Below are 27,504 nucleotides of genomic sequence, written 5' to 3'. Positions count from 1 at the left end.
CCTCCCTGGCCGCACTGGTCCCCCTCCCCCATTTTACTCTCAGCTCTTCTGTCGAGCACCCCACCTTGGGTTTGGTTATAGGTCCGTTGCCCTACCAGGTCTGAGGTCTGAGGACTCTGAGGACTGAGAATCAGCCTACACCTGGCACAGTCCATTGCATACAGCAGGTGCTCAATAAATGTTACTTCTTAGACCCACGGTGGACCTGTGAAGGAAAAGGGCAGATCTCTGTGTAATATAGAGGACCTGGCATCGACATCTCAAACACACCTGCAAACCGGGTTCACCTGACTGCACGCAGGACCTCATCCCTGCCCGATGGAAAGAACCAGGAAGTTAAGAGGAAGAACCTCATTTAAATGGGTTCGTTTGAAGATCTTCACGATGAAATGTTGGAAAATTTTTAAAGGATTAAAAATAGAGCCAACTTTCTTTAATAATAACAACTAAAAGGGAGGAATAAAGTACTGTTCACCATCCCATGGCCCAGATAACCCTTTTCAATATTTGTAAAAAGTAATAGAGAACCGTATAGTCCCTGTAATAAGGCTAATTCACAGCACATGTTACGAGTCTCCCAAAGTCCAGGAAATGAACTGGGATTGTTTGGGAAGCACCACAGAGGAGGGTAAACGGGCTGGACTGCGCCTCGAGAGGGGACATCAGACATTGGACAGGCATGGTCCTGCCAGAGGGAAGCATCCCCAGAAGAGCAAGCTGGCTGGTGGGGAAGGCGAGGGTACAAGGGCAGAGAGGAAATAACCTTGGGAAACTGGCGGGGCAGATCCAAGAGCTAAGTATTCTGAGTCTAGGAGCCGGAAGGTGACAAATACACAGCAAGGGGACCATGAGACATCGTGTGTGATGCAGGTAAGGCGGGGGAGAAAAGAGGCCGAGGTGGAAACAGTTAGGCAGGGGGCTCACGGGTGACTGAGACTTTTTCAGAAACCTATTTTACGTTGTCATGCTATTTTTATGCTTACAAAAAAAAAAAAAAAAAAAAAAAACTCAGGGCAATCGCAATAGAACTGTTGTGAGATCAGCCTTCGAGATGCTGAGACGCCCTAACAGGGTGAGGGACGGGGTGCCGACGTGCACGTGCCAGCTGGACAGAGGAGAGGGACTTTGCAAAGGATGGACCACCTGGAGAAGGCAGCCGGGTAGGTGGAGCCGGAACCAGCGGGTGGGTCTCCATATACCCCACCCACTGGACCGCGGTGTGGATTGGGTTGGACGTGGTCTTCAGTGACCAGCCTCCTCATCCCCTTTGGGGATTCAGGTCGTGCTTGCCAAGTGGTGGGCGATTGGCAACTTCTCCTGCAATGCCCAATACTGTTGAATAACAGGGTGATTGAATTTTGAATTGGTGGTTTAGGGGTATAGCCGGTAAGGTCTCTGGGGCCACAGATAGCCTCTCCAGGCGGTCTGCTCCTGAGGCAACGGCTGGCTGCAGGGGGGCTGGCTTGCATCCGGAGCACCCTCCTGGCTCAGATGCTGTTGATGTCCATGACGGGGCATCTCAGCACAAGGGTTGCTCCCCTTTTGTGTGTGCTAGGGGTTCAGGGGTGTCCTGTGGGCCTCCCAACGGTACAAGGCAGCCAGACAGAGGGTGAAACAGCTCTGAACTCACAAAAGCAGCAGCTATAAGGAACCACCTCTCTATGGGATCCGACCCTCGGAAATCTCCTGCTTTTCTTTCCAGGAGCAAAGGGAGCCGGTATGTGATGAACGACAAGTTCTTCTCAGGAAACTCAGGCCCACCCAGCGTCCAGGTGGCTACATCCCAGGGGGGTGAGAATTATCATGCACTTGATTTGCATCACACTTTTTAATTTACCAGAGTGCTTTCCCATCTTTATTTCATTTTGTCTTCACTACAATCCTGTAAAATAAACAGGGAAGACCTGGGCTTACCCTTCCTTTATGTGCGTAAAGCTCGGCCACTTCACCACATAGATTGTCACATGATTATATAGGGAATCTGAGTCCCCAAAATGTTAGATCAACTGTCCAAGGGGCCAGAGGCAGAGCAGACACAAAAAGGGTGGTTTGTATCTTCTATGTCAGGGCTTTTCTTGAACAATACTGCCTCCTGGAAGAGGCCCTTAATAATGATGCTGTCAAATACAGAGATGGTGGTGACCACGATGGTATGTATCAGACTCCTGTGCTCTAAGTTGACAATAGATGAAGAAGTTGGAGAGGGTCCGGAACCAGACTGAAGAGGATCTTGCATGCCCAGGTCAATAGTTTCAGCTATTCCCAGGAGCAGTGGGGACCCAGCATGTTTCCGGCTGGGAGTGTGTGCTGCGCTGAATGGCGGCCACTCCCCCGCCCCCCAAAAATATGTCCATACGTCCTAATCCCTGGAACCTGGGAATGTGACCTGATTTGGAAAAAGGGTCTTTGCAGATGTGATTAAGTTGAAATCTTGTTTTATCCGGTGGGACCCAAATCCAATCACAAATGTCCTTATCAGAGGGGGGAAGAGGGAGAGGAGAGAGACAGAAGAGGAGACCATGTGACCACGGAGGCAGAAATTGGAGTGATGTGGCCACAAGCTAAGGAACCAGGGTCTGCAAGAGGCAGGAAGGATCGTCCCCTCAAGCCCCCGAGAGAGCATAGCCCAGCCAGATGCCAGACGTAGCCCAGCCAGATGCCAGACGTCGAGCCTCCAGAACCGTGAGAGAATAAACCTCCGTTGTTTTAAGCTCCCAAGCTTGAGCTGATTTGTCACAGCAGCCACAGGAGACTGATACAGGGTGGCCCACGCCACACCAGCAGGTCAGGTTTCATTTCATTTGCTGCCCCCTGCACAGGCGGGTCAGGCCTGGCTCATCGCCTAGGATGGGAGAGCGGGAACCTCAGGGCCTTGCCCAGGTTCCCGAGGTTGGCGAACACAGAGGCACGACCAGGGCCCACGTGTCCTCAGCCTGTCCCAGGGTCTCCCTCACCAAGGTCCAGAAGGCCCGGGTGCCCCAGGCAACTGAGGACTGTGCCTCCCACCCCATTTTGTTCCTTAACTCAGACCCCACTCCTCGGGAGCTGAAGATATTTTCACCTGATTTGCATCAATTAAGTAAAGGCTCAAAAGAGATCTCTGCCTTTGCTCAGAAAGAATCTACTTAAAAAAGAAAAGAAGGAGCGTGAGCTGGGAGGCGGACCCCAAACTCTAGGAAATATTCTTTTCTCTGGCCGTGATAGTTGCTCACCCCTCAGAGGCCTCCACTGAGCCCCGGAGAGTCCAGGGAACTCTTGGGAATTGCTCTCATCCTCAGGTTACCCTCTTGGATGTCAGACCCAAATCTCTCTGGTCTTCAGTTTATTCATCTGCAAAATGGGATTGTTTTAGTGGCTACTTCCCGGGGCTATTAGGAAGGATAAAGACAATGAGATAATATGTGCCATGTGTTCAACAAGGTGCCTGCATGAGTCAAGATCTCCATGGATGTTGGGGATGGTGGAGGGGGATGGTAGAGGGGGAGGGGGAGGGGGAGGGGGAGGGGGAGGGGGATGGTGGAGGGGGATGGGGATGGTGGAGGGGGATGGTGGAGGGGGATGGGGATGGTGGAGGGGGATGGTGGAGGGGGAAGGGATGGTGGAGGGGGAGGGGGAGGGGGGAGGGGGAGGGGGGAGGGGGATGGGGGTGGGGGATGGGGGATGGGGATGGGGATGGTGAAAAAATGTATGACTAGCATGGGCAGGACTCCCAGGAGGCCATGCAGCTTATTTGGAGGCTGGAGGACTCAAGAGGAAGGAATCCACTCTTCAGCGTTTCCAAGTGGAACAGGCTTGCCCTGAGCCAGCCAGGCCAGTGTCCACAATGTCCAGGGCTCCAGGACCATGCCCACTGCCCACCTGGAGAGGAAGCTCCACTCTGCTGCTGCCCAGGGAAAGCCTTGGAGCATGTCCATCCCGGGGGCACCGCCAGCCCTACCCACCAGTCTCTTCCTTTCCTGGATCCAGGAGCACTGCCTGGCCAGCCCTCTCCCTGTGTGTTAGATCCAAATAAATTGCCTTTGTTAGGTTAATCATGCAAGTGTCCCTTTGATTCTTTTTCATCCAGCAGATTCCTGTGTGTTGCTAAAAATACAAACGCATGACTCACAGCTTCTGAGGACCATAAAGGAGAGAGAACACTGCATGGCCTTTCTGCGCGGCTTGGAGTCGGGCCAGGGTACCAGCGGGGGCGGGGGAGCTGAGAATGAGTGCTGCACTTGCGCCCAGCTGCAGCGGGCAGAAAGCAGAGGGGTCCAGACGGGCCAAGAAGAGCTCCGAGCTGTCTGCAGCGTCTTCAGGGCGTGACGCCACAGTTGTTAAGAAAACTTTTGCCCCATTTCTTTGAGCACTTCATCTGCTCTGCTATTTGGGGCGTTATCTTGCGAAAGGTCAAGATCTCAAGATCCCGGTTCTTGTTTATGGTCTTTTGTATTCCACCTCCCACCTGTTCACACCAGCCTTTAGGAGGCAGTGAGAGGTTCTCAGATGTATGCCCGGATGTGCCTGCTGTCTCTGGGCCCTCCACAGCCTTGCACCAGTGGAGAGAGATCCGCAGGGCACCAGCCTCACCCGAGATGAGCAAGACAGACCCATTCGCACCCCTTCCCTTCTGATGTCGCAGCGGTCCTCCAACAGCCCCCCACCCCAGCCCTGCCCTGGGAATGTCTTCCACGTTCTGTGAGGTTGGCCTTCATTTGCTTCAAGGAGAGACCCCGGGACCAAGAGGCAGGCTCTCATGACCTTGAAGAGATGAGACTTTGGAATCAGAGACATTCTCTCAGGAAACCTCTGCTTCCTCCTCATCCAAACGGGGGCATTAGTAGACGCCCCCCCGCCCCACCCCCCGAGGGTGATGTGATGAGGATTAAGGGAGAGCAAACATGCAAAACCCTCAGCCCAATGCCTGGCCCAGAGAAAGCTTCCATACACATCACCACCGATTAGCGGGTATTGATACTGTTACTGCATTCAGTGCTCCCACACACGGGGCCCACGCTTACCCCATCCTCACCCCACATCTGGGTCTTCTGCCCTCTCCTTCCTGGGCGCCTCCACCTCTGAGTCACAAAGACAGTTGGCTGAAAAGCAAACACCATCCGTCCCTGCCCCTGGGAAGCAGCCGCTGAAAAACAACAAAGCCTTCAAGAGAATTTCCTTGGCAGCCAAGGCCCTCCGATGAATCAGGTTCTTTTCTGATTACTTACTGTATTCCAGGCGACCCGTTGGGTCATCTCCAACTCCCCTGCAGGATGCAGAGGCAGCAGGAACAGAAATGCAGTGTAGGTGAAGGGGAGAGGAGACGTGCCCGTGCTCAGAAATAAGGGGCTGACCAATCCGTGTCAGGCTCCCAGGGAAATTTGTGTTGCTCTGACTGGAGCTGAGGGACCAGACATCCCTTCCCCGCACCTGAAGCCCTTCCACAGCGGCCGCCGCCTCCTCCTCCCTGAGGCAAGGGCTGTATTGGGGTAGCCTATATGCCCAGCACCCTGGAACGCTCCAGCCCTGAATGGGTGAGAGCATCCGACATCAGGTCAGAGCTGGCTGCCGGGGCTGCACCCATGCCTGCCCCCCTGTGTTCTCCTCTGTGATCAGTATCTACACGGAGCAAGACAGCGGGATGCCTGGTCCCCGGGGCTTTACTCCCCAGTGCTTCCAAACTCACTGGAAAAAGCTTAAAGGTAGGTGTTAGCAGAGAATCCCATTAAACAGCAAAATGACCCAGCTGGAGATCTGGTGGAGGGCACTCTGTACCCCCAACACCACCACGTGTACCCCTTTTATGAGCGCTGGCTGCAGCCACACTGATCCATAGGCAGCTAACTTTCCTGCAGCCAAGCCCATAATTAAACCTTTGAGGGTGAAATGTTCTTCCCGTGTTGAAGACTGATTGATCCAGAAAGAGTTCGGTTCTATCGGAAGGTCAGTCCCCATACTGGCCACTCCTGGTCTACCTTGGGAGTTATGTAGGATTTTTTAAATTCTTAAGAAGGTAAACTGCTCAAAGTTCATCTTTATTATATTGCCTGCCAAAGCAGTTTCCATCTTCTTGCCCCTCTGAGGTAAATTGTTGTAATAATGGCCCCAACTTGTTCATACCTGCCTCTGCATCCATGCCTTTAGCCCCTGCACTGCTGATTCTGAGCCTGGCCATGTGACTGGCTTTGCCAGTGACAGAACAGCAAGCGTGACACCGCAGAGGCTTGGAAAGCACTTGTGCACTTTGGAGCCCTGAGGCCAGAGTGAAAAGAAGCGTGGGCTCAGCTCCTGGAGGGTGAGAGGCCACGTGAAGCAGAGGTGGGGCGTCGCAGCGGGGATCCCCGGACAAGCAGCCTGCCACTGGCCGGAATGTGAGTGAGGCCATCCTGGAGTCCCCAGCCCCACCCCAGCTACCAGCTGATCACGCAGATCGGGGAAACCTGCCCAGAAAAGATCTACCCGGCCAACCCATGGAAAACTGAGAAATAATAGGCACTAAATTGGGGGATGGTTTATGACTGATACACTCTCCAACCTCTACCCCACTGTGAGCTGCTGGATGGCAAAGATTGTATTATTTCAATGTGTATTTCTATGCCTGGAACAGTACATTGCAGAGAACACACTCAGTAAAAGGGGATACATGGAATACACATGTACACACACATAAACGCAACACACACGCACGCAGCGGACACGCACACGGACACACACACATTTCTCACGCATTTATCTTCTAAGTGAATTGTAGGTGCGTGAATTTCAAACATCCCTCCTGCGACTTTCCCGGTGGAGATTTTTGCTGAAGGTACCGCAGCTGGCAGCCAGGTCAGTGGGCGTGGCTGCCCTGCATTCTCTGGCCTTAGAGCAGGTCACCCTCAACGCTGCCTGGGACATACCACCACCTCAGCTGGTGCGCCAACATCATAGATGAAGAAGCATCGCCACGTTCTTGACTAGCTGGGCGATGAGACCTGCAAGAGGGTCCCTGGAGATAGCAATGGAGGTTTCACAGGGCAACAGAGACCAGGCCACCTCTTGACGCCCCTTCCAGGAGCAAAATTTATGGGGTCCCAGGCTGTCTGCGGGGACCACCTCTTTCCACACAGTTAAGACCCACCCCCAACTGTTTTGCCTTAAGAGCCCGCGTGTACTTAGGTGTGACTGGAGTTTCTCCCTCCAGCGTGAGTGGCTTTTTTTACAATCTGAGTTATGGTCTGAGCCTGAGAAATAGCCCCCCTCCCCTCCCCCTGTATCAACAGGGCTCCCACCTCACCTTCCTCTGTATATAATACTTTTGAGAGCATTTCAGAGTTTACAGGGTCCAAGGTCAGGTTTTCTTCTCAGAACAGCCCAGCATTCAGAGCTGCCCAACATAGGCTGGTGAGACAGGAGGTGGCCTGGGACGGGGCTCCCGGCAGGATTCTCACCTCACCTCCAACTCCTCAGCCTCCAGCCTGGCGGCCGGTCACATGGCAGCCACCCTGCTGCCCTGGGAGCACCAGGACCTGGAGCCACCCTACTTCTCTCTCAGCCCAAGCCCGACCCAATTCCCCGGGAAATGCTCAAAAACCACTGAGCTTAATAAAGTGTTGCCCACGGGTACTGTCATAGACCGCTTTAGGAGAACAAATTGCTAGAAGCTTTACGAGGGCAATTTGGCAACGTACATAAAATTTTTAAGTGGCCATCCCTGTTGACATAGCACTTTTCCAAATTAACCTCGAGCATAAAAAGTTTAAGAATGTTTCTCTCAGGATTGTTTGTAATAGCAAAAGAAATTATGAGTGGCTGATCATCTATACAACACGAACCCAAATATACAGGGAACCAAATGCAACGGCACACACACAAAAAAGGGATTTTATTTTTTTGGGGGGAGGGGGAGAGACCAATTGGGATATCTCTTTTTTCGGGTTATAATAGCATACTGGGGGCTTCCCTGGTGGCGCAGTTGTTAAGAATCCACCTGCCAATGCAGGGGACAGGGGTTCGAGCCCTGGTCCAGGAAGATACCTCATGGCATGGAGCAACTAAGCCCGTGCGCCACAGCTACTGAGCCTGCGCTCCAGAGCCCGTGCTCCACAACAAGAGAGGCCACCACAATGAGAAGCCCGTGCATCACAATGAAGAGTAGCCCCCACTCGCCACAACTAGAGAAAGCCCACGCACAGCAAAGAAGACCCAACGCAGCCAAAAATAAATACGTTAATTAATCTATTTTAAGTCTTTAAAAAAATAATATACTGAAATTTATCACTTATAATATTTATTTTCTTGATTATGTTAGATCTTTTAAAACATGTTCTACAAAATAATAATTTAGAAATACAGCTTTTTTCCCACCCATATATTTTGTGCAACGACCTCTTCCCGTTTATCCTCAGCCTGTGTCCTCATCACAACCACATCCTACATCCTCTTTTGCGACCTCGAACAATTTTCAGAAGGCATCATTCCCCTGGAAATTTCATCCTAGGCCACAGGGGCCCATTCACTTAATATGAGGACAGTGTTTCATTTTGTTTTGTTTGATTCATTTATCCTGTCGGGCATATTCACAGTTTCCGCAAGATAGCCATTTATTGTACTACATTTTAAATTGATATTTAAAGTTGTTTACAACAACATTGATTGAAGTCTAATAGATCAAATATAAAATAATTCCTGTGTTTAAAAACTCTTACTTTATACTAAATCATACACAATAAATGTCTATCAACAAGGGATTCCTTAATCAGTGATGGCACCTCCATACAATGGAAGACTACCTCACCTTTAAAAAGAATGTGATAAGGAGATTGGCTCAAGATGGCAGAGTAGAAGGATGTGCGTTCACTCCCTCTTGCAAGAATCACAACTAACTACCGAACGATCATCGACAGGGAGACACTGGAACTCACCGAAAGAGATACCCCACATCCAAAGACAAAGGAGAAGCTGCAATGAGATGGTAAGAGGGGCACAATCACAATAAAATCAAATCCCATAACTGCTGGGTGGGTGACTCACAGACTGGAGAACAATTATACCACAGAAGTCCACCCACTGGAGTGAAGGTTCTGAGCCCCACGTCAGGCTTCCCAACCTGGGGGTCCAGCAACGGGAGGAGGAGTTCCTAGAGAATCAGACCTTGAAGGCTAGCAGGATTTGATTGCAGGACTTTGACAGCACTGGGGGAAACAGAGACTCCACTCTTGGAGGGCACACACAAAGCACTGTGTGCATCGGGACCCACGGAAAGGAGAAGTGACCCCATAGGAGACTGAACCAGATCTACCTGCTAGTGTTGGAGGGTCTCCTGCAGAGGCAGGGGGTGGCTGTGGCTCACAATGGGGACAAGGACACTACAAGCAGAAGTTTGGGGGATTTCTCCTTGGCATGAGCCCTCCCAGAGTCTGCCTTTAGCCCTGCCAAAGGGCCCGGTAGGCTCCAGTGCTGCGTCACCTCAGGCCAAACAACCAACAGGGAGGGAACCCAGCCCCACCCATCAGCAGACAAGTGGATTAAAGTTTTACTGAGCTCTGCCCACCAGAGCAACACCCAGCTCTACCCACCGCCAGTCCCTCCCATCAGGAAGATTGCACAAGTCTCTTAGATAGCCTCATCCACCAGAGGGCAGACAGCAGAAGCAAGAAGAACTACAATTCTGCAGCCTGTGGGAAAAAAACCACGTTCACAGAAAGACAGACAAAATGAAAAGGCAGAGGAGTATGTACCAGATGAAGGAACAAGATTAAACCCCAGAGAAACAACTAAATAAAGTGGAACCTTTATTTAGGGCAACCTTCCAGAAAAAGCATTCAGAATAATGATAGTGAAGATGATCCAGGACCTCAGAAAAAGAATGGAGGCAAAGATCAAGAAGATGCAAGAAATGTTTAACAAAGACCTAGAAGAATTAAAGAACAAACAAACAGAGATGAACAATACAATAGCTGAAATGAAAAATACACTAGAAGGAATCAATAACAGAATAACTGAGGCAGAAGAACAGATAAGTGACCTGGAAGATAGAATGGTGGAATTCACTGCCATGGAACACAATAAAGAAAAAAGAATGAAAAGAAATGAAGACAGCCTAAGAGACCTCTGGGACAACATTAAATGCATCAACATTTGCATTATAGGGGTCCCAGAAGGAGAAGAGAGAGAGAAAGGACTCAAGAAAATATGTAAAAAGATTATAGTTGAAAACTTCCCTAACATGGGAAAGGAAATAGCCACCCAAGTCCAGGAAGCACAGAGAGTCCCAGGCAGGATAAATCCAAGGAGAAACATGCTGAGACACATAGTAATCAAATTGACAAAAATTAAAGACAAAGAAAAATTATTAAAAGCAACAAGGGAAAAATGACAAATAATATACAAGGGAACTCCCATAAGGTTAACAGCTGATTTCTCAGCATAAACTCTACAAGCTAGAAGGGAGTGGCATGATATATTTAAAGTGATGAAAGGGAAGAAACTACAATGAAGATTACTCTACCGGACAAGGATTTCATTCTGATTTGACAGAGAAATCAAAAGCTTTACAGATCAGCAAAAGCTAAGAGAGTTCAACACCACCAAACCAGCTCTACAACAAATGCTAAAGGAACTTCTCTAAGTGGGAAACACAAGAGAAGAAAAGGACCTACAAAAACAAACCCAAAACAATTAAGAAAATTGTAAAAGGAACATACATATTGATAATTACCTTAAATGTGAATGGATTAAATGCTCCAACCAAAAGACACAGGCTCACTGAATGGATACAAAAACATATTTATGCTGTCTACAAGAGACCCACTTCAGACCTAGGGACACATACAGACTGAAAGTGAGAGGATGGAAAAAGATATTCCATGCAAGTGGAGATCAAAAGAAAGCTAGAGTCACAATACTCATATCAGATAAAATAGACTTTAAAATAAAGAAAGTTACAAGAGACAAGGAAGGACACTACATAATGATCAAAGGATCAATCCAAGAAGAAGATATAACAATTATAAATAAATATGCACCCAACATAAGAGCACCTCAATACATAAGGCAACTGCTAACAGCTATAAAAGAGGAAATTGACAGTAACAGAATAGTAGTGGGGGACTTTAACACCTCACTTACACCAATGGACAGATCATCCAAAATGAAAATAAATAAAGAAACAGAAGCTTTAAATGACACAATAGACCAGATAGATTTAATTGATATTTATAGGACATTCCATCCAAAAAGAGCAGATTACACTTTCTTCTCAAGTGCACACGGAACATTCTCCAGGATAGATCACATCTTGGGTCACAAATCAAGCCTCAATAAATTTAAGAAAATTGAAATCATATCAAGCATCTTTTCTGACCACAACTCCATGAGATTAGAAATGAATTACAGGGAAAAAAATGTAAAAAACACAAACACATGGAGGCTAAACAATACATTACTAAATAACCAAGAGGGACTTCCCTGGTGGTGCAGTGGTTAAGAATCTGCCTGCCAATGCAGGGGACACGGGTTCGAGCCCTGGTCCAGGAAGATCCCACATGCCACGGAGCAGCTAAGCCCGTGCGCCACAACTGCTGAGCCTGTACTCTAGAGCCCGTGAGCCATAACTACTGAGCCCACATGCCACAACTACTGAAGCCTGCGAGCCTACAGCCTGTGCTCTGCAACAAGAAAAGCCACCACAATGAGAAGCCCAAGGACAGCAATGAAGAGCAGCCCCCTCTCGCCGCAACTAGAGAAAGCCTGCGCACAACAAGGAAGACTCAATGCAGCCAAAAATAAAAATAAATTAATAAGTAAAATTTAAAAATGAAATAAAATAAATAACCAAGAGATCACTGAAGAAATCAAAGAGGAAATTAAAAAATACCTAGAGACAAATGACAATGAAAACACGATGATCCAAAACCTATGGGATGCAGCAAAAGCAATTCTAAGAGGGAAGTTTATAGCTCTACTAGCCTACCTCAAGAAACAAGCAAAATCTCAAATAAACAATCTAACCTTACACCTAAAGGAACTAGAGATCCCTGTCCTCTTAGAGGGTCCTCCGGGTGGTTGGCTGTTTTGCTGTTGTGTGTGTGTGTGTGTGAAAGTCAGAGAGAGACACACATCTGTAATGTTATAACTGCAATCAGCAGATCTCCACCTGGCCTGCTGACCAGGTGTCGGCTGCCACCAGGTCCAGGGAAGCTCCCTTCCGAGGCTTCATTCGACCTTGTCGGCTGGAACTGGGTCACAGGTAGAATAAGCCATGGGCCAGAAAGAGGCAGATGACCCAGGAAGCTGAGGGGAGCAGCCCTTGTAGGCCTCAGGGACCCACGAGCAGCCCAGCACTCCCTGTCCTGAAGGATGCTCACTGCCCCAGCCACGGAAAGACTGCTTTAGGCCTCCTCCTCTCAGCTGAACTCATGTCCACGCTGTCCTGGCAGGTGGGAGGGCAGTAAGTGTAGGCCAAGGTTATGCCTTCAACCAAGTACAGTCACGTCTGCTGCTTTCTTCCATGGCCAAACGCCTCACTGTGGCCAATCTCCAGCACATGTCCCTGCTGGTCACAAGGATCAGGATGAGCGTGTAAACGGGCGCGTGGAAACCGGACTCCACGCTCGCTCTCCTGCCTGTTGGTTTGGGGTCTCGTTTGGTCCAACTTTGCCCAGCTTATCACCAAGGGTTTCAAATGTGGATGCTTCAGCCTAGGACACTTTAGTCTAATCCACCTATGGAAGATTCCAGGTGCTTTGGAACCTTAGAAATGTCCACCAGGAAGTAGGATGTATGGATCAGAAACTCAGAAGGAAGGCTTGGCCTCGAGATATACATATAGGGACTGTCTCAGTTATCCGTTGTTGTGTGACCGGCCACCCCAAACATGGCGTAGAATAATCCCTTTCTTACGCACAGCAGTGGGACAGAATGTGGATGGAGCGTGGTGTGGGTGGCTTGTGTCTGTTCTGCGATGTCTGGAACCTCAGCGGGAAAGAGTGTACAGGGGTGAGCTGAATGGCTGGGGCTGGAATGCACTGGAAGCCTCTCCCTGGCACCTGGGCTGGATGCCTCTGCAGCACCGGTCCATCCGACAGCACTTACCACTCGGGCCTCCACGGGCCTTTGGTGTCCCACAGATGGTGACCGAGTTCCAAGAAAGATGTCCCAAGAGCGTGTCAGAAAGTCACTATTCCAAGGGACCAGACAGAGGGGAGTCATGCGGTCCACAGGGTCTACCCCTGACAAGGGAGTCACGAAGGCCAGCCCAGAGTCAGGGGAAGGGAATGAAACCTCAGTCCTCAATGGAGAGAGGCAGGATCACACTGCAGGAGATGCTTGGGGAGGGGCTGGAGATGTTGATGAGGCTAGAGTTATGGGGCCCCGGGCGTCATCAGCGCGTGGTGGGATTTGGAATAGTGGAATCAAGATGTAGGATGAGAAGAATGTCACATGGCGCAGAGGGGGAGAAGCCTCACGGGAGACGGGGAGAAGCATTGCAGGGAAGGAAGGATCAGGGTGTACGGCATCTCCAGCACACGCGCAGCGGCAGGGCTTCCAGCTCACCTGCTATAAGCCGACCAGTGATTTCTGTGCGGGCTTCTCAGTTCCCCATCCGTTGGGAGGGGACGTGGAAAGGAGTTCTGAAATTTTAAGGTATTGATCCCTTTAAGGTATTGAACAATTCGGTGATTGTTCTCACCGAATGTCATTTAGGTTATAGTCAGGGTTGGGAGGGGACAGGGATGGAAGGGTTCACGGAGATGGAAGAACAGGGTGGACTGAGGTGTCGGGAGGGAAACAGAGCACCTCGCCAGAGCCTCCTGTGCCGATCCTGCCCCTCTGTCCAAATAAGGACGCAGCTGGAGGTCCTCAGAGCCCCTCCAGCCTCTGGAAAGTCCTCACCTCCTGCCTCCACTTGCCCTCACTTGCCCTCACACACACACACGCGTGCACACACACATGCGCACACACACACACACTCACTCTTCCAAATAGACATGACAGTGGCTCTTGCTACATAGACCTGGGAGCTTTCCCAGATCAAAGGACAAGCCAAAAAAGCATGGGCTTGACTCTTCTTTATCCAATTACCACTTTTATTGGAGCCCAGGATCCTTCAGGTGGTGAAGAGGGAGGAAGGCACTGATGAAATCTAGCAGAGAAGCTCATTAGCAGCAGCTGCTGGGAACATCCCACTCCTGGGAGCCGCTCTTCCAGGGAAACGTCACCGGAATTCCCGGCTTGGAGGAGGGAGGTTAAGGCAAGGCCACCTCTCTCCCCACCCCCACTCCCCACTTCTTGGTGGGGTGAGGAGAGTGTCCTGCATTTGGGGAGTTTGGGGTCACACCTGTCTGGCATCTCACCACACCTCTGGCCTCTCTGTGCTACCAGTCACTTATTCCATGCCAGCCTCAGTTCCCATATCTGTAAAATGGGAATTGTAACATCATAAACCTTCAAAGGTTATTTTCGGAACATCCCAGGGCCGTGCTCATGCGCGCATTTGTAAATCATTAATGCATGCACTATAAAAATACTGTGTGTTTAAAAAGATATTTTGTGTTCATGGAGAGGGAAAGACAACAGATTCTGGGAATTGTGAGTGTGAGCTCAGGACATCCAGAGCAGGGCATGGGAACGACTTCCGTGGCCCCAGGGCCAGGGCAGCGGATGAAGGATGGGTGGACGGTGAAGGCAACACCACAGTTTCCGCCCGGCCCGACACTGTACGGCTCTGCAGCGGCCAGTGAGCCGGAGCTGGTCCCTCGCCTCCTGCCTTCCCCTCCGAACGGTTTCCAGGAAAGGCTCTGTTGCCATGGGAACACACGTCCAATTATTCTACTTGCAGAAAATCACTCATCAGCCAACTTGGCTGGAACATATTCCTTTCCACAGAACAAAACTGCCTCTTGTTTTTTTACCTCTGCCATGACCAGATCTTTGAGCGAAGAAGTGGAGAAGCAGGACAGGGGATTCAGGCCACAAGAGAGATGGTCTTCTGGGCAGAGAAGGCAGAGGGTACTAGAGAGAAGCAGGCCCTTTAGTAAAGCACAGGCAGCATCCCCATGTCTGCAGGTTGGTGCTCAAGCTGGTGCCTCCTGAAGGGGCTGAGGGATGGCCGGTGGGCAAGGACTGGGGCCTTCGATCCCCTCTGGTCACCTGCTCTGAGCCAGGCTCTACTAGACACTGGGCAGAAAGGGATGTTTCCAACACCTGTTTATGCCTTCAGTGGGGGGAATCAGAGTCCAGAGGGGAGTGGAGACTGGTGAGCAGATCAACAACAATAAGTGATCAAGACACAATAGAATATGTTCAGAGTAGTCAGAAGTAGACCAAGGAGGCAAGAGAATGGAGGAAGGTAAATTGGAGGCTGGGTTTTGATGTATGAATAGGAGCTTGCCAAACAGACAAGGGATGAGGGTGTGTGCTCTGGGCAGAGGAGACATGATTAAGGAGTGGAGTCCTGGAGCAACAAAGTGCATTCTGAGAGCCCGTGGTCGAACGCTGCCCCAGTGGGGCACTCAGATGGGGAGGGGAGGGAGATGGGACGGGCAGGATTAGAGGTTGGAAGCCACATGTGCCCTTCAAGGAGGGTGGCCTTTAGCCTGTGTGCAGCTGGAAGAACTCAGTCAGGCTGGCATTAGGCAGAGGCAGGAAGGACAGAGAGAAGGATGGAGCCTGGGAGACTGGCCAGCAGGTGGGACCACCATCTGGGGAGAGGAGAGGAGGCCAAATGGTGTCAGCACAAAAGGAACAAATGAGGATCTGCAGGTGGGGGACACTGAGGGCGGAGCCCCAGGACCAGAACTCCACCCAGTTCTCAGCTCTGGGAGACAGTTTGGAGACAGCCTTAACCAGCTGGGGAACAGCGGAGGGGTGGGTCCGGGGGAAGGAACAATATCAGATGGGGTCACGCTGAGCAGGGGGCAGTGAGGTGTCGATCGCCTGAGTTCAAATCCCAGCACTGCTGCTTAGCGGCCATCTCTGTGGCCTTAGGCAAATCACTGACCCTCAAGGAGACTTGTTTCCTCTTCTGTAAAATGACACCCGTTTCCTTGGGTCCCGGTGAGGATTCACTGAGGTCAGCGTGAAAGGTGTGTGGTAAGTACCCCAGGATGCCAGCGGCTCTGAGCCCAGGGCTCCCAGGGTTCCGGGTCAGGGTCCTCCTGCAGCTGCTGCAGCGCGCGGCCCCCGCGAGGCTCAGTGCTCCCCTGCCATCTCAGACCTTGCATAGGTGAGCAGTCCTCCTCCCGGGATTGTGTCCTCCTGGACAGTCGCTGCAGGAAGCCCCCCGGCCTGGCGTTCCTAGCCTTTGGGACCCAGCTTATCACTTGGAGCACATTGACTGGGCCTTAATCCTGGGTTAGGCGTCCTACCTGCCTAGGGTGGCGTGACTTCTCAGGGACAGAAGCTTCTCTCCCAGCTGGCCCACTCGGAAGACCTCGTGTGTTCGTATGTGGCCCCCTTTCGCTGAGGACCTCCTGGCTCTTGGGACGGAGCAGTCAGGTCTCTGGACCTGCTTGTTGTGTCTTGGGAGTGCCCCAGGAAATGACTTACCTTGACTACCTTCACCCACCAGCACCTCCCAGCCAGACACACCACTAGTTCCCCCCAAGCAAAGCAATAACAGGGGACTCCGGCACGGTGGGCCTTCCAAAGTCACTGCCCCCACTCAGGCTCCTTCCCCAGCGCAGCGCCCGCCCGTCTGAGACCCTCGGAAAATGTGTGTTAGTGGATGAATTAATGAATAAACATGAAACTCCGTCTCTAAGGCGGCCTCAATGCTCCCTAGTGGCCAGCGTTCATCTGCAAGGAATCGGGTGGGTGTCTGAGTAGGAAGCCCCCAGCTGAGACCTGGTAGGGCCATCTGGTTATTTCAGGGCAAAGTGGTGGAATACCAGGTGAGCAGGGACAGGCAGGGCAATTCCAGGGAGCAGGCATCCCAAGGGGCGGCTGGCAGCGGGGGTGGAGGGGGGTCATGGGCTGGGCGGAACCATGGCATGAAGGTTAGAGCACAACCTTGACCCCGAGTTGTGGAGGAGGGGCTGAAGCAGCAGGACCCTTCAGTTGGGGCAGGTCACTCCCATAGGGTGATCGGTCAGTGCTCTAGAGAGCATTTGACTGGAGCTCCAGGGGATCTATCCCACCCCCCTCACGTCCCCAGTACCTCTGGGACCACCCAGGGAGCTAAGGCTGACTTCTACAGTCCAGAAATTCCTAAATCCCTGGACTGTCTGGGACCATCTCTATCTGCATCTCTGTCCTCCCAGGACAAGGACCTCACTGCTGGCCTCATGGAGCTTTTCCTTGTTGGTATCTGCTGGAATGGCCCCTGGTTCTCCAGCTGGGGGACTTCCAGGGCCTCAGATGCTCCACACACACACACACACCCCAATTTCCCAGACCATGGAGTGGCCTTCTTGAGACATATCCTTGCAGGGAGGAAATCATGAACTTTGGGCTTTACAGAACTGTATTTGAAAACCACCACTTACCGCTAATTGACCTTGGATAAGTCAGACTCTCAGGGCTGAGATTGCCTGTCTGTTCAGTGGAAGAGATGACACCTGCCCCCCAAGCCCCGGCACACCCACCGCAGGGAAGGGAAACCAAGAGCAGACAAGCCAGGAGCCCTTGACACAGGGCTTCCCTATCCCCGCCCCATCGCTCCCACCCCACCCTGCTCTGTGGTTTACTAAGCACGCCTTCTGAACCAAAATTTGGACCACGTGGCTTGACAAAGGATTTCTGTGATCTTGCTTCAACATACACAAGAATTCAGACTGATTCCTCTGGACAGACACACGCATCAATGCCACCCTGACCCTGGAGGCCAGCCCTCCTGCCTCACCTGTTACCTGGGCCGTGACCCCGACACCTGATCCGTGACACAGCACATCCATCAGCCTGGATTTCATGGCTCAGCACTGAGTCAGGCCAACAACAGCCCCTGAAGAGAACCAAGTCCCACCCCCCATCCCAGAAGCAAAATGGTGCAAATAATAAGGGCATCAAACACTCACCAGCCCCTCCAGGTAGAGCCAGACAGAGGCTAACACAGAGGTCCTGGGGTTCAGTTACAAATTACTCTATTTGCACAGAAAGGGGTGGGAGGAATCTTCACAAAGGAAAAACCTTTCTCATTTTTGTGTGTTTTTTAGGGCAAAGCTCTCAGCTCTGTGGAACCATCCCGCTTCCTTGTGATTTTATCACAAAGGTGGGCTCTTTTGGTCCACTGCAAAGTATATGGCAACATTTTCCGGCTTTCTATTCCCTTCCAATAAGAAGGAATCTCTTCCTTTCTAAAACAATAAAAAGGTGGATAATTAGCATGTAATGGTTAATGGATAATTTTAGAGGGGTGAACTGAGTTCATAACATCCTTCTGAATATATTTGCATTTAGCTGATCTCCCTTTTTTCCCCCCTATTCTGTGATTTTTTTTTTTTTTTTGGTAACTGTAATTAGTTTAACTGTGATCTTCCCTAATGAAAACAAAGAAAAGTGTCTGTGGGAGAATTGGCTTCTGGGGAGGCCATGGATGCTGGCAGCACCTCCTTTTCCCAGGCAGCCTCTGGGTCCCCGGGGACCCACCCTCAGCCTCCGGTGGCTTCTGCCCTCCGTCTGCCAGCCGAGCAGGCAGGTGGGCTGTGTATGTCTATTTGTCTTCATTCATGGATTCCCCCTGTTCCAGAAGGGCAAAAGTCCAAGAGCTCTGGATTTTTATTTCTATTCACTACCGTTACCCAGGGGGTGACACTGAAGGGGGTGACACGTGGCACAGGAAGACAAGGCTGCCGGCATCCCACCCTCTGGGTGTTTATGTCAGGACTCGAAGGAACAGCGGAGGGGCAAAGGTTAGCGGGTAACAGACGGAGGGGCCACCCCGGCCCCGACCTGTGCGGCCAGGAGTTCGGGTCCTCGGACTCTGGCCCCGCCCACCTTGCTCTGGGCAGGAGCCTGTCCTCTGCCCCCAGGCAGCTGCAGGTGCTTGGCCACTTGATTCTGACTCAGCAGCAGAGCCCAGTTCTCCTCTCCCACCTTCCTAACCACAGCCCCCCTGCTACTGACTCTGCTCCCCGCGAGGCCCCAATCCCTGGGTTTCCGCCTCAACCCCTGAGCTGCTCGCCGGCCCCTGACCTGATTCTTGGAGGCATCTTCCATTCAACGGACCTGCCTCTGAACTGTCCCTGACGCCACTTGGCCTGCTCGGGTCTCTTCCTCTGGCAAACACAGGAGTACGGGGCGCGTGGAGGTGTCCCCGCAGACCTGTCTTGGTGGCTCCCAGGCAGGGAAGCCTGGTCCCCGTCTCTGAGGACTTCCCAGGCCAGACCTTTCAATGGGTCTTTCGAGCGAAGGCCAAGGGCAACTGTACAAAGGCATAAAGTAAATGCTCGGGAAGCTCAGAGTGAGGCCAGCGGTCCACGGGAGAGGCAGCCCCAGCCAGGTCGCAGGGTGAGAACTCTAGGACGTACATTACGCATCTACCACCCACGGATCTGGGGCCCTAGAGGTGCCAAAACACAGCAAGTACAGTTGGGTGTCCCTGCTCAAAGCAACGTTTCCTCCCCGACACCGAGGGCGGCTGTCCCTGCTACCCCAGCTCCCTGCCTCTTCGGCATGGGCCCAGCTGCCTCTCCCCATGGTCACCGGGACCTTTGCCACAATGGCCAGTCCCTGGAAGATAACCGTGACCTTCACAGAATGACAACTACGGTCAAGGCCACCACGTGGCCAGTTGCATGGTGGGCAGGTCCCAGGTCAGTAGAAGATGCAGCAGGAGGCAGGGCCAGACCCCATCTCCAGAAGGACTGGTCCAGAGGCCCTCCCTGCCTGCCCAGCCCCGGCGGGGCACCTCTCTCTCCAGCCAGGCCCCTCCCTGCTCCCTGCCCACAGAGCTTTCCTCCGAGGGTACTCAGAGGAGGAAACTCCACCCTGATTTTTCATTGTTTTTACAGAAAAGTTAGTTTCTGCCAAAAAGGAAAAATTAAAATGGGAACAGCCCTTCCCCCCCCCCCCCGCACCCCTCTGGGAATCGTTATTCTCTTCATGGAACCCTCTGGTCTGGCCTGGCTGGCCACCGACCCCGGGCCTGGCAAGTTCTTCCTCCTCCTTGGCTGAGGAAGGCCTCCCCCGCTTGGAAGGCCCGGGCCCCCTCGCTGTTGCATCAGAGGCAGGACCAGTCGGGACAGTCCTGAGCGGGAGAGGCAGGAGCAGCGGCTGCAGAGAGAGTGACAGGCAGGGGACCCCTCCAGGCCCCAGCCACCCCCGCGAGGTCACTGCCAATTCGGACACACGATTCCAATTTTGCAAGCCTGTCAGTGAGTTTCTGTAGCCCCGCCCCAGCCCTGATCATGGAGCACAGCCCTCCCTCCTGAAGTCTGGACTCCCTCCCGCTTCTGGTTGAAATCCACCAGGTCCCGAGCTCCCAGCTGCCACCGGCTCACCTTCAAGCCCGCTGAGCTGTGGGTGGCTTATATTCCCTTTCCGGTTTCCTCTGACTCACGTGGTGTTGGGGGCGGGGCAAACAGCTCTCTGAGGCGGGCCCTCTTCTGCCCCCCAGCCCTGAAGAGGTCCCAAGGGTAGCTAGGCTTGCATCCCTGCCCAAGCCAGATCCCAGGCCTCCCGGCGCGGCACAGCCAGGCACTCTGTCATCTGTTGCTGCCCAGGGAGGTCAGGTGAAGGGGCGGGCAGGCACCTGGGCCAGCGGATATTGAAATGATGCCGTCTTCACACACTAGGGGAGAGAACGGAAGACCTCCACCACCTCCTGCCCCCTCCGGAGAACTCCAGGGAGGAGTGGGTCAGAGGCTGACATGGCTTTACAGGAGGGCAATGGGGAGGCCCGCCCACATCCCTGAAACCCTCTCCATTTCTGGGCTCACTGACCGGACTTCCCAGCGCCAGCGCCTGTGTCTCCTTCTGGTCCCTGAGAGCACAGAGCACAAGACCAGGGCCTCCACACCTCCCCAGCAAAGCAGCCTCAGTCAAAACCCAACAAGATTTGGTGGGGACATAGCTCTGGCCCCTTGCTCTGGCGGGTGATGACCTCTGTTGCACACTGTCTCCCAAGAGATCCACTCATCCCCCTACCTCCCTACAGATGCTTTCGGGGGTGATCCCCCAATATACCACTGGACTCAAGTACTTGCTTCAGGGTCTGCCTTGGAGGGTTCCAAAATAAGTTGGGGGGAAAGGCAAGGCCACAGGCACCCCTTTCCCTGCTCCCATTCACTCAAGTCACACGAACAAGGGGACTTTCCACCGGTCAGTGCGGTCTGAGTCAACAGAGCAATAGGGCTGCCTAAGAAAACTCATAATAATGCAATGCTCCTTGTGCATAGAAACACAAAAAAATTGTGTCCAGGGAAATGCAGCTGAATATCCAGTGGAATGCAATTGACTATTGCCCTGTGGATGGAGACGAGTTTTGCATATTTGTAAATTGGCTTTAGCCTTCCCGACTGCCTACAGATAGATGTGAGGTTCTTAGAACCAGTTGTAACAGCATACTGGTGTCTTCATTTTAATGTTTTTTTTATTTTACGTCATTTTTAAAAATTTATTTATTTATTTATTTAATTTTATTTTTGGCTGTGTTGGGTCTTCGTTTCTGCGCAAGGGCTTTCTCCAGTTGCAGCGGGCAGGGGCCACTCTTCATCGCCGTGCGCGGGCCTCTCACTGTCCCGGCCTCTCCTGTTGCGGAGCACAGGCTTCAGAAGCGCAGGCTCAGTAGTTGTGGCTCACGGGCCTGTGAATTATATCTCAATAAAGGTATTTTTTTTTAATAGTGAAGGTTCCCCACAGCCTTTGCCAAAGTAGGGGATCAGACTCCTTTCCAAGGGAGGCCACAATTTAACTCCCTCCCTATTTCACTGGATGCTGAATCAGAAGGTGACTCTTGGCTGCCGCACCCTCAGAACGGCCAGACCAGGTGGCAGGCAGGGAGTGATCACTGGAATCTAACAGACAGATCCTCAGCCCAGTGGGGCAGGGGAACTCGAGGGGGCTGAAGCAACTCCAGCAGCCACAGCTCATGGCCAGGTGACAGGTGTCACCAAACGTCCACAAGAAAAGCTCACCAAGCTCGTGGACATTTAGTGAGCTCTATGGGAAGTACAAGGAGAAGCAACACACAGCAAGTCAGCTGCCAGAGGCCCACCCTGAGGCGGGGGCACCGAGATGGGTTCAGCTCCGACCTCAGGCAGCTCACAGCCTGGCCAGCACCACCCAACACAATCCTGAAAGCCTGTGCCCCAGACCGCGAGCTGGGATGCTGGGGTACACTGGGTGGCAGACACTTTTCATCCTCTCCTCTCCTTGGCCTCCCAAGGCCTCCACAGAGAAGGCCTGAATGCAGAGCAGAGCAGGGGCTCCCCCAGAACCAAGCGTCCGGGATGAGTCCTAAGAGGGCACTGCTCCCTCTCCAAAGAAGGCTTACCCATCAGGCTGCTTGTTAGAGCCTGCAACCCCCTCGTGATGCCCCGTGTGGCGCACAAGGTGGGAGATGGCCTCAAGATTTTGGCCGTCTCTCCTTTTCTTATGAATCACTCTCCCTGGCAAATGTCTCAGGCTCAGGCACCTTCAGAGCCCTCCATGGATATTAACTAACTCGTGTAAATACAGGAATGCGGAGACTACATATTAGCAGGCTGCTGCTGATATTAGATCATTAAAGGTGATGAAAACCCTCCCTGAGCGCTCCTCTGGGACCCGGCTCCAACTTTTTCCCTGCAAGTCTGGTCTCAGGGCCAAAAGAAGCATAACGAGGTGAGAGTCTGGCGGGTTTGGAGTGGGTAAGAAACAGCAGCTCTTTCTGTCCCCTCCAGTGGACTCTACGGCCATGGCTGGTCAAGAGGAAATCTCAGCCTGGACTATGGGAGGTGAGAGAGGCGGACCCGTTTGTGATGGCCACTGAGTGTCCAGGGAACCTATGAGCCCTGGAGTGTCCACAGGTCAGCACTCACCTGGTGCCGGGAGGACTCTTGTCCTTGGGGCTTCTAGAAGGATAGTCGTGGGGCAGGGCGCGTCACGGAAGCCCATGGTTTCCATGTTGTGCTGGGGTACTGACCAGCTCAGTATCCCCAGAAAATCACTTCGTTCACTCATTCATTCAACAAATTCTCTAAGGCGTTCAAAACAGAGATTCTCACTTGACGGCAAAAGCAAAAATCAACAAGTGGGACTATATCCTACTAAAAAGCTTCTACACAGCAAGGGAAACCATCAACAAAAAGAAAAGGCCATCTATTGAATGGGAGAAAATATTTGCAAGCCATCTATCTGATAAGGGGTTACTATCCAAACTATATAAAGAACTCAGACAACTCAATAGCAAAAAAACAAACAATCCAATTAAAAAATGGGCAAAGGATCTGAATAGGCATTTTCCCAAAGAAGGCATACAGGTGGCCAACAGGTACATGAAAAGGTACTCAACGTCACTGATCAAAAAAACCACGAATCAAAACCACAGTGAGATATCACCTCACACTTGTTAGAATGACTATCATCAAAAAGACAAGAAATAGCAAGAGTTGACCAAGATGTGGAGAAAAGGGAACCCTTGTGCACTGTTGGTGGGAATGTAAATTGGTACAGCCACTATGTAAAACAGTATGGAGGCGCCTCAAAAAATTAAAAATAGAACTACCCTATGATCCAGCAATTCTACTCCTGGGTATTTATCCAAAGAAAACAAAAACACTAACTCAAAAAGATATCTGCACCCCAAGTTCATTGCAGCATTATTTACAATAGCCAAAATATGGAAACAGGCTAAGTGTTCATGAACAGATGAAAGGATAAAGAAATTGTGAGATAGGGAATTCCCTGGCAGTCCAATGGTTAGGACTCCACGTTCCCACTGCGTAGGGCCCGGGTTCAATCCCTGGTAGGGGAACTAGGATCCCACAAGCTGTGGAGCGTGGCCAAAAACAAAAACAAAAACAAAGAAATTGTGAGATACACATGTACGTGCACACACACACAATGGAGCATTATTCAGCCATAAAATAAAATAAAATTTTGTAATTTGTGGCAACATAGATGGACCTTGAGGGCATTATGCTTAGTGAAATAAGTCAGACATAGAAAGACCAAAAAAAAGGAAAAAAGTCCATAGATACAGAGAACAGATTGGTGGTCGCCAGAGGCCACGGTGGGGGTAAAATGGGTGAAGGGACTCAAAACATACAAACTTCTACTTATGAAATAAATAAGTCGTGGGGATATAATATACAGCATGGCACTATATTTAATAATACTATATAGTTAATAATACTGAAAGTTGCTAAGAAAATAAATCTTAAAAGTTCTCATCACAAGAAACAAAAATTCCGTAACTATGTACCGTGACGGATGTGAACTAGACTTGTGATGACCATTTCACAGTATATACAAATACTGAATCATTATGTTGTACACCTGAAACTAATATAATGTTATATGTCAACTATACCTCAATTTGAAAAAACCCTGAGATTCTTATCTCGTCCACCAATCCTGGCCACTCTCACCTTCTAAATTTACCCAGGATCGGCCACTTCTCATCTTCTCCAAGCTGTCACTGTGGTCCAAGACAACTAGGTTACTGCAGCAGCCTCCCAACAAGGCCCCATGCTCTCGCCTTGCCCGGCTCCCAACACACACACACACACACACACGCACACACGCGCACGCCTGCACACACACGCACACACACACACGCATGCACACACACAAACACACGCGTGCGCGCACACACACGCACACCATCTACGCATCTGCTTCACTCACTCCCACCGGCCTCCTCGCTGCCCTAGACTACAGATGGCACATCCGCACACCTGGGACATCTGCTCTCAGGGCCGTGGCACCTGCTGCTCTGGGGCCTTGAACCATCTTCCCACAGACATCGGTGGGGCGCACTCCTTTCTTTCCCTGAGCAGCCTTGCCTGACCTCATCCTCTACAGAGGGGTCCACAAACTTTTTCCCTAAAGGGCCAGACAGTAGATCGTTTCCGCTTTAGGAGCCCTAGTCTCTGCGGCAACTAGTCAACTTAAAAGAAGTCTTAGGCAACATGCAAAGGAAGGAACGTGGCTGTGTTCCAATAAAACTTTATTTATAAACATGGGCTACAGTGAGCCAGATTTGGCCCATGGCTGATCTGAAAGAACAACACCCACCTTTCTCTCATCTCTCCCTCTGTGACTCATTACCACACAATGACATGTATATCTGTCCACTTCTTCGTTATCTGCCCCACCCAACCCCCAGAGCATCAGTGCCACTGACACAAGGACTCTGTCTATTTTGCTCATTGCTGTGTCTCCAAATCCTAAAACACTGCCTGGCACATAATAAGCCCTTGATGTATTGGTATAAAAATAGATAAATTAAATAGGCACAAACTGTTAAAATTTTAATGAGAGTAGCAGATCATAGTTAACATATAGATAAATATAGATAAGTAGAATATATATATATGTATACACATACACACACACACACACACACACACACACACACACACACACACACACCCCATATAGTGCTTGTATGCCAAGGCAATGAGAAAGCAGAGTGAAGGAAAGGTTAAGTAACTTGTTCAAGATCACAGGGCTAGAAGTAACCCAGCCAGACAAATCCAGTTCCGGAACCTGCACCTCAGCCCTTTCCTATGAAATGAGGAGGTGGGGATAGATCTGCACATGTGGTACCCGTGCGTCACACCTCCGGCCCCATCTCTCAAGGCAGACGCCCTCCTTGATGACAGCCCAGCCCTCTAGGCAGCCATCACCAATGGATCACATGGGTCTTTGGATGCTTCTCTCTCCTGCTCACCTGGAAAAGCCCACCAGAGCAGTCCCCCCACCCCACCCCACCCTGGATCACTCGGGCAACAGGTCTCATTGCTCCCTGGGGTCTTCTGCCTCTGTCTGAAGGCCCTGAAAAGTCATGAGGACTTCAACTCAGGAACAGAAGAGAGTGCTGGGGTCTTTTAAATCAAATCTGCCCTGAATGTGAAATTGAAGTGTTGATATTAACTGTGATTTGCTGCAAAGGGTGGTGAATAAGTGTGAGAAGGTATTGCCCTCCAAATCCTGGCAGGAAAATTGGTTTCTATCTCCCGTTACTGTTCTCCCCATCTTCCTCTCTGTCTCTTCACCTGGAAACCAGCCCCCAGTCACCTCATGTTCCTGAAGGTGGCTCGTGACCCCGTGCCATCTGCCCGATGCAGGGGGGAGCCCTCATTAACCTCGGGGATACAATCCAGCAGTTTCAACAGACTCCAGAATCACATCTCTTCAGGGCCAGTCTCTCTTAACAAAAGAGGAGGGCCAGGTAGGAGCAGCAGGCCCTTTAGACCAGCTCCCGCAGCTCTCAACAAGAAGCTCCATCTGGGCCTTATTTGGAAGGGAAACTCTCCAAGTCCCCGAGCCCCGTGAGTCACCCAGCAGGAATGCTTGTGACTTTTCAAAACAAATAATAACAATTCCTTACCTCCGTGGGCCTCTCCACAGGCTGTCCCCTTTGCTCACTCAATCCACACAAACCTGTGAGTGGGTGGGTCCGATATTTTATCAATAAGGTATGCAGAGCACAGTCAGCCTTGCCCGACATCCAAGCCAAGCCGGACAATCCAGGCTTCTGGCTCCCATCCCAGGGCAGCTCAGACGCTTCCTCCTCATAGGCCAGGCCTCCTGCTTCTCTGATGCATAAACCAGTGCTAAGGCAACCTATCACTTCACAAATATGCATCAAGTTCCTATAAGCATCAAGGAGGAGATGAGTAAGACATGGCCGTAGAGCAGCAGTCCCCAACTATTTGGCACCAGGGGCTGGTTTCGTGGAAGGCGATTTTCCACGCACGGGGCGGGCAGGGGAGGATGGCTCAGGTGGTGACGCGAGCCGTGGGAAACGGCAGATGAAGCTTCGCTCGCTCGCCGCCTGCTGTGCGGCCCGGTTCCTAGCGGGCTGCGGACCGCTACTGGCCCGCGGCCCAGGGATTGGGGACTCCTGCTATAGAGTCTCCAGGATGAAAACAGACCCGAAGCGGAGCCAGTCCGGCCTTCTGGCTGATGCCCCATCTCCCCTACTGCATCCTGTCTTTGTGACCTGTTGCTGCTTCACAATAACACCACGACTTAACCGCTGAAAACAATAGCCACTTATATCTCTCATCTCTGTGGGTCAAACCCAGAGTGGACATCCTCAGCTGGGCCCCAGACCCTGTTCTCGAAGGTTCTTGTGGAGGCTTATTGGGCACATCAGCTTTTTTTAGAAAATTTTTTTTTTTTTTGCGGTATGCGGGCCTCTCACTGCTGCGGCCTCTCCCATCGCAGAGCACAGGCTCCGGACGCGCAGGCCCAGCGGCCACGGCTCACGGGCTCAGCCGCTCCGCGGCATGCGGGATCCTCCCGGACCAGGGCATGAACCCGTGTCTCCCGCATCGGCAGGCGGATTCTCAACCACTGCGCCACCAGGGAAGCCCTAGAAAATATTTTATTAAAGTGTAATACACATAAAGAAAATTGTAAAACCACACATCCAACTCCATGAATGTTCACAAA

General features: G+C 51.4%; 1 long non-coding RNA gene across 1 annotated transcript; it reads right to left on the bottom strand.

Moving 5' to 3' along the window:
- Nucleotides 1-1,825: 1,825 nt before the first annotated feature.
- Nucleotides 1,826-26,703, bottom strand: LOC136793136 (uncharacterized). Its single transcript, XR_010838013.1, has 4 exons — nucleotides 26,435-26,703; nucleotides 5,205-5,502; nucleotides 5,001-5,122; nucleotides 1,826-4,740 (listed from the first exon to the last, which is right to left on the bottom strand). It is a non-coding gene; the product is annotated as an uncharacterized lncRNA (long non-coding RNA).
- Between the last annotated feature and the right edge of the window lie 801 nt (nucleotides 26,704-27,504).

Source organism: Kogia breviceps, chromosome 19 (assembly GCF_026419965.1).
Source record: "Kogia breviceps isolate mKogBre1 chromosome 19, mKogBre1 haplotype 1, whole genome shotgun sequence".
In the NCBI taxonomy this organism is placed as follows: domain Eukaryota; kingdom Metazoa; phylum Chordata; class Mammalia; order Artiodactyla; family Physeteridae; genus Kogia; species Kogia breviceps.
This window is presented reverse-complemented; position numbering and strand designations above follow the sequence as displayed.